This window comes from Rattus rattus, chromosome 16 (assembly GCF_011064425.1).
Source record: "Rattus rattus isolate New Zealand chromosome 16, Rrattus_CSIRO_v1, whole genome shotgun sequence".
In the NCBI taxonomy this organism is placed as follows: Eukaryota; Metazoa; Chordata; class Mammalia; order Rodentia; family Muridae; genus Rattus; species Rattus rattus.
Window position 1 is genome coordinate 10,446,462 of NC_046169.1, and position 7,984 is coordinate 10,454,445.

General features: G+C 49.9%; 1 protein-coding gene across 1 annotated transcript in view; it reads right to left on the reverse strand.

Moving 5' to 3' along the window:
• The window catches only part of Slc29a4 (solute carrier family 29 member 4), a 30,879-nt gene extending 24,485 nt beyond the window's left edge, over window positions 1-6,394 (reverse strand). Inside the window, exon 1 of the mRNA XM_032886870.1 lies at window positions 6,269-6,394. The gene's annotated coding sequence lies outside the window, so the exon portion shown is untranslated. The remainder of the gene's footprint in view (window positions 1-6,268) is intronic.
• Window positions 6,395-7,984: the final 1,590 nt, after the last annotated feature.

Sequence of the window (7,984 nt, forward strand, 5' to 3'; positions counted from 1 at the left end):
CAGAATAAAATGGCTTTCTGGGAATGACAAATGAGCAGAATCCTGCCGTCAGAAGAGGAAGGAACTGGGAGGCCGGGGAGGTGGCTCAACCAATAGCGTACTTGCTGGGCAAGCATGTGAACCCTAGAAGTTAAATCCCTAGAGTCCACATTAAAAATGGTGACACATGCCTGTAATCCTAGCGCTGGGAGGAAGAACGAGAGAGAGAGAGAGAGAAAGAGAGAGAGAGAGAGAGAGAGAGAGAGAGAGAGAGAGAGATTGATTCTGTGGCTAACTCTCCGCCATTCTAGCCATGTCAACTAGGTCCAGGTTCAGTGAGAGACTCTGTCTCAACAAATATGGTGGGATTGACAAGATGCCTCAGCAACACAGTACACGCGCGCGCGCACACACACACACACACACACGCGCGCGCGCGCGCACACACCCATGCACACACGCACACAAATGCACACATATGTGTGCACACACAGACATACACACGCACACACACATACACACACACAAACACACACATGCACACACACGCACACAAATGCACACACACACACCACCACCACCACCACCACCACCAAAATCAAGCAACTTATGTAGACCAAGGTCTGGAGTCTAGAGAGGCGAGTATAATAAAGAATTCTTATTTCTCTGCTCCCGCACACTGGGCTTCAAATAATAAAGACATCCTATGAAAGTTTTAAAGGTAATGGAACCCGAGTTCTGTAAAGGTACAGGGGAGAAAGAGATGCTTCCACTCCGTGAAGATTACCCTGAGAGAACAACATAGCCATTTCATCTTTGAATAGTAGCAAAAAAAAAAAAAAAATCTAACGATAGCAACAAGAGCTGAGGGGATTTTGGAAAACAAGGATATGCTACACTGCAGGTGACAGGGTCTCTAAAGAATATATATATTTTAAATTTTATGCTTGTGTTTATCTGCACATTTAGATGTACATCTGTGTCTACCTATTGCCCAAGTTGGTCAGAAAAGGGCATCGGGTTCCACGGAACTGAAATTAAAGTTGTGACTCACCATGTGTGTGTGTGTGTGTGTGTGTGTGTGTGTGCGTGTGTGTGTGTGCGTGCACACGCACGGGAAGATAGACATCACACACCCTAGGTAAGTTCTCTACCACTGAGCCACACTCCCAATACTCAGTCATTAGCTTATGGGAAGGGGGACATCATAAATCATCTACATAGTTACTAAAAAGAAAAAGAACGCTTTGATTAAAAATAATATGGCCAGCAATGTAATTCAGTTGGCTGGGTACTCTCTTTGCATGTGAGAAGCCGTGAGTCCTATCCCCAGCACTTCATGAAATGGGGCATGTTGGCCCGAACCTGCAATTCTAACACTTGAGAAGGGGGAGCAGGAGGAACTAGAGTCTAAAGCTATCCTTGGCTACGTGGGAAACTTTGAGGCCAGCCTGTGCTGCATGTGATCCTGTCTTCCATTCCTAAAAGCATGGTGGTGGCTGGAGGGATGGCTCAGTGGTTAAGAGCACTGACAGCTCTTCCAGAGGTCCGGAGTTCAAGTCCCAGCAACCACATGGTGGCTCACGACCATCTGTAATGGGATCCGATGCCCTCTTTTTATATGTCTGAGGACAGAGACAGTGTACTCATATAAATAAAATTAAAAAAAAAACTGGGAAAAAAAAAGGCATATGGAAGGGTGTGTTCAGGGTCTATACAAAGCACAGCGCCATTTAACAAGCCACCTTGGATTCTGGAACCAGAAGGGTTTTATATAGAATCCCTTGCAGATACCAAGGGACAACTGTACATTTTATTCATAGTAGTAAACTGGAGACAGGCCATGTGTTACGAATAGGAGATGGATGACAGCCTGCAGTACGCCTACCCATGGTACCCGCTCAGAATGTAAAATGAAGCCTTCCTTGTGTCCTGCACCTGTGTGAGCCTCGGATGTGTTACTGAGAGAACAGACATCATGTGGCCCCGTTTCTGTGAATTCCTAGAACAGATAGGAGTCCTCTAAAGCAGTCAGATGCTGGCTACCCTCTGCGGGGGTTTGGGAGAGAGGCGGGGCTGCAGGGAGCTGGGCGTGGGGGGCGCTCTGTGTCCTGGTAACACGGGTCTTGCACATTGCGAGCGTTTGCCAAAACTCAGCCAAAGTGCTGGTCCTGCCTGGTAATATGTCATCCCGGCACTCCAAAGGTAGAGGCAGGAGGATGAAAAGTTCAAGGTCATCCTTGGTTATGTGGTCAGTTTGAGATCAGCCCGAGCTACCTGAAACATGTCTAAAAACGAAAGAACAAAACAAAACAAAATAAAACAAAACCAGCCAAATAAACGGGAGGTGGAGAGATAACCCGGTGGTAAGAGTGCTTCTTCACAAGCATGAGGATCTAAATTTGGATCCCCAAGCATGCATGTAAAAAGCCAGCCAGTCCTGTATGCTCAGCCCTATGGCAGTGGTGATGGACACAGGAGGGTGGTCGGGGCTTGCTGGCTGCCTGCCTAGCTTTTGCCTGAATGCAAGACACTGCCTCAGGAGAGTAACACGGAGAGTGATAGAGCAGGACACCTGATGTTTTCCTATGCCCTCCACTCACGTATGTGCATGCACCTGCACCCACATGTACATACAACATACATGCATATGACACAAGTGTGATGGTGCACACCGGTAACTCCCTAGCACTTGGGAGGTCAAGGCAGGTCAGAAGTTAAAGGTCAGAATTCAGTTTCAGCCTGGGTCCATCCGTCTGTCTGTGAATCTGTCTGTCTGTCTGTCTCTCGCACGTGCGTGCACACACACATAAACACATATATACACATACACACATGCACACACACATATGAGAGAGAGATGTCCAGTTCACAGTAATATTTAGTACTCTCACACCTGCATTGTTTTTCTCTTTCTTTTCTATCTCTCCTTTCTTTTTTCCCTTCTTTCTTCCTTTTTTTTTTCTGACAGTTTCAACATTTAGCCAAGGTTAGCCTTGAACTTACAATCTTCCTGTATCAGACTCTTAAGTGCAGGGATGACAGGCCTGCACCTTTGAAACCTATTTAACCTAAGTTGGGCCCGAGGCTGGCTGTGCAATGTGGGTTGACAGCTGAGAAAAGAGACAGAGCAGGCCGTGAGCACCCATGGCAACTCCTGTCGCTTTCATTCATGTTTAACATTTTCATCATAAAGTGCTAGCGGAGGGAGGGTCAGATAGCTCAGTGGGCAATCCTGCAAGCCTGGTGACCTGAGTTCAATCCTGGAACCCACACAGTGCAAAGAGAAGTCTGACTCCAGCATGTTGTCTTTGGACTTTCACAGGTTTGCACCCCCCCCCAGAACAAGTGAATGCAATTTTAAAGATTGGGGAGAGCACCCAAGGGTGCCTGCTATCACCCTCCCTAAGCCCTTTCAGGTCCCCCCCACCCCCATGCCAGCTGCTTTCTGTGGACACAAACCCAATTTATTCCCAACTTATTAGCTTAAAGCCATTAGGATCTTTCCCATCAACTCACAAGCAGCCAGAAGCCTGTGTAGGAGGCCTGCTCAGGACACTGGGAGGGAGAGAGGGGGGGCCATTGCTATGGTCACAGTGGGCCCGTGTGGGTGTGGCCTTCATACTGACACCTGCTCTTGCTCTCAGGGACTGTGGTGCTCAGGGGATGCTTTCATAGATCATAGATGACAAGAGGCCAGCTGGTAAGAAGGGAAAGCTAGGGTTCTGCTTGGGAGACGATGGGTGTTATAATAAAATACAGTGACACATCCCTGTGACAATTAACCACACTTATCCTCATAGCAACCCCAGAGCTTGGAACTTCTGGGCTCCCTTTAAGTAAGCCAAATCAGAGGCATCGAAACCTAGCCTTGCAGAGAAGCAGATTTGCGAGGGACCTGCCTGAGCTGCTGGCTGGGGACCAGAGGATCAACTCCTGTGCGGCTTGCCCTGAACTCCAGCACCATGGACAGATTTCCAAGGCAGAAAAATGCCTGACTAGAACCCCCGTATGGATCAAAGGCAGAGTGCTTGCTGAGTGTGTAAGAGGTTCTCTGGGTGTGTAGGAGACTTTCTGAGTGTGTAAGAAGCTTGCTGAGTGTGTAAGAGTCTTGCTGAGTGTGCAAGAGACTTGCTGGGTGTGTAAGAGACTTTCTGAGTGTGTAAGAGACTGTGAGTTCCGTCCCCAGCACTGTGAAAATAATAAAGGCAATTTTATAAGTTCCAGCTTCAGACCCCAGCACTGGGGGCTGTGGTATGGGGGGAAAATCAGTTTTTCTGGGCCAGAGTGAAAGCACAGTGGTTAAGAACACTGGCTACTCTTCCAGAGGACCGGTGTTCAATTCCCAGCACCCACATGGTGGGTAGCTCACAACCAGTTGTAACTCTAGTCCCAGGGGATCTCCAGGCACCAGGTACAGGCGTGGTGCACAAACACGCACGCAGTCAAAACACACATGCACCTAAAATAAAAAAGAAGTTAAATTGCTTTCCCATTCAATCCATTCAGACTTGATTTCTGAAGCATTTGTGCCCGAGGTTGTGAGAACACTGCCAACCCACAGACTGAGCACGCTTTTATTAGGTAATGGTAGCACTCACTCCCTTGTAATTTCGGCATTTGGGGAGGCACAGGCAAGAGGGCTGGGAATCTGAGGACCAACTGGTCTAGGCAGTGAGTTCTCTGCTAGCCTTGTCTCAAAAGGAGCAGACAAATAAAACAAAAAGAAATAAAAATAAAACAAAGAGGGGTTGGGGATTTAGCTCAGTGGTAGAGCGCTTGCCTAGCAAGTGCAAGGTCCTGGGTTCGGTCCTCAGCTCCGAAAAAAAGAAAAGAAAAAAAAAAAAAAGAAGAAGAAACAGGAAGAAAATATTTAAGAATAAAAGTCAAGAAAGGGAAGAAGGAAGGAAGGAAGGAAGGAAGGAAGAAAGGAAGGAAGGAAGCCACAGAAGCAGGGCATGTCCTGGGAGGGCAGGGGCAGGTTGCCTGCGGCACAGTACCAGGCTCACGGGGTGGGGGGGTGAGGTCAGGGGAGAGCATCCTTTGCTGGGATCTGCATCTTGCTGTTGGGAGGAAGTTATCACAGAGGATGGCCCAGCGTCTTAGTGGAACTTGTTCAAGTCACACACTGCAGCAGGGAGATGCCTATCCTTCCCCACCTCCAAATCTATCCCCCTGAACCCCGATCCCCAGATCACTAGGCCTGGCAATCAGACAGTTGTCCCCCTGTATCAGGCTCTTCCCGGGACCGAGACTCCCAACCATGGCTAGAGAGAGGGCTTGGCCTGGTGAGGTGGATAAGGACTCTTGAGGGTGGCAAGGGTTGCCGGCCACTGCTGGAGGCTGGCTCAGCATTCAGGAGCTGCCTGGCTCAGCTCCAAGGGCTTTTAGCTGGAAGTAACTCTTCATTACTGGCTGCTGAGGGCACAGACAGCAGGGTTTGGAGGGGGTGGAGTGAAACCTTAGGGGACACCTTAGCCTTGTTGCTGACCCCGGAGAGCTGGCTGCATCCCTTCACTACCAGCTGTAGTTCTGGATTCCTGTGAATTCTGGCGTCAGGGACCTTCGGGCATCTCCCCAGCCTACCCTTTGAAGCCTGGCTGTGTATCAGTTGCTTGTGGCTTCCCCATCTATGGTCGTCTTTATCTCTCCTTTCTTCTTCCTTCTCCTCCCTCCCTCCTCCCCTTTCCCTCCCTTCTTTGGTACAGAGCTGGGACTGGTCCTGAATTTCTGGTCCTCCTGCCTCCTGTCAGTGCCGGAGTTCCAGCCATCCCCCACTGTGCCCAGCTTCTGTCTGTTTTGTCCACGTTACTCACAAAGCATCTCCCTCCTAGAGAGTCCCCTCATATTCGCCCCCTTTCTACTCCTTCACTGTAAGTTCCAGCATACTCCACCTCCCACAGGAATCCTCCTGTGACTCTCCTTTGCCACTGGGAAGACACCCAGAGAGGGGAAGGCGTTTACCTAAGGTCACACAGCAGAGGAAATAAGAATGCACTGAAAAAGGCTTCGCTGGTGAAAGAGGATGAGGAGAGAAGTGACCACCCACTCCCAGATGAAGGGAGGAAAAAGCACCGGAATCTTACAGACTCCGTTTTCCAGAAAAGTGTCCATTTCACAGGCAAGAAAACTGATGCCAGAGAACGCCCCCCCCCCAGCCAGACCCCATAGGAGTGGCAGAGGCAAGAATGGTCTTAAGCCTGGCTGACTCACACTGTACCCTTTCATGACTCGCTGGCCGAGAGACTCCCGGCTCTATGCCCCCCTCCTCCCAGGGAGCCTTGCTTACCCGAGTCTGTCTGTGCTCCCTTCAAGGCTTCTCCTCGTGGTGTCAGGTCTCTGTGAGCCACTCACGCACGTACGCTGCTTGAGAGAGCTCTTCTACTCTCTATTTACAAGAGCAGGCTTCTGAGCGAATGAGCCAGGGAAAATGTTTGGCTTCCGTGGGTGGGAGCTGGGGCCATCTGTTCCCAGGCGCCGAGAAAACACCGTAGCTACAGCCCCGGTGCCCAGCAGAGCCTTGCAGAGTGGGGCCTTGGCACCCGCGGGCTGTATGTCCTAAGGCGGGGTACACACTCTCTGTGGGGCTCAGTGTCTGGGTGTCTCATCAAGCTGTGTGACTCCAGTGTCCTCTCTGGGCCTCCCTGTCCTTCCCTTCTCATAGCCTTCTTTGTTTTTTACCTACACCTCACCCACTCCTGCCCGGTGAAACCGAATGCCCCCTACGTGGGACAGGCCACCGACATCTGTGACGCAGGCTCCCTGGAACCAGCTTTTAGGCTTTTATGACTACTGCCCTCATTTGTTCCCGGGCTGAAAATAGCTTTATTGTTTCCTCTGAAAATAAAAAGAACCATTTCCCAATCCAAAAACTTACGGTGTAGGAGGGGAAATGGGGAGAGATAGCCCTTTCCATCAGGCGGACATCTGTTGAGGATAGTGACTTTCCAGATGACGCCCCAAATGGTTTGCCATGTCTGTGGTCCAGGGTGAGAATGGGCTAGATATTTTGAGATCCACAGGGGCTGGGGAATATGGCTCAGAGGTAGAGCCCCTGCCTAGAATCCCCAGTGAGGGGCTGGGGGCGTGGCTCAGTGGTAGAGCCCTTGCCTAGAATCCCCCAGTGAGGGGCTGGGGGCGGGGCTCAGTGGTAGAGCCCCTGCCTAGAATCCCCCAGTGAGGGGCTGGGGGCGTGGCTCAGTGGTAGAGCCCCTGCCTAGAATCCCCCAGTGAGGGGCTGGGGCGTGGCTCAGTGGTAGAGCCCCTGCCTAGAATCCCCCAGTGAGGGGCTGGGGGCGTGGCTCAGTGGTAGAGCCCCTGCCTAAAATCCCCAGTGACCCCAGGGATGGGATTAGTCAGCTGGAGTTTTTTGTTTGTTTTGTTTTGTTTTGTTTTTTTCTAGCATGGGCAAGACCATGGGGTTTGATTCTTTTTTTGTTTTTTCTTTTTCTTTTTTTCGGAGCTGGGGACTGAACCCAGGGCCTTGCGTTTGCTAGGCAAGCGCTCTGCCACTGAGCTAAATCCCCAACCCCTGGGGTTTGATTCTTAACAGTCCCCTATCAGGACTTTGTAGACTGTGTCTCATGAGTGTGGCTCCTTGAGGACACTGTCCCATAAACCTTCATCTCACACTCCAGAGAGTAGAAAGGTTAAAACAGGGCTGGAGAGATGGCTCAGCAGCTAAGAGCAATGACTGCTCTTCCAGAGATCCTGAGTTCAATTCCCAGCAACCACATGGTGGCTCACAACCATCTGTAATGAGATCTGATGCCCTCTTCTGGTGTGTCTGAAGACAGCTATAGTGTACTTATATACATAAAAATAAATAAATGTTAAAAAAAAAAGAAAGGATAAAACATACCCTGATTTCACTGTGTAACCCAAGACAAGTGCTTTCAGGTCACCTAAGACTCGGATATGTCACCTGTGTATCAGGATATCACATCAGGATAGGGGTCACATTAATATGTGACAATTATTGATCCATCAGTTTGATCAGGTAAGT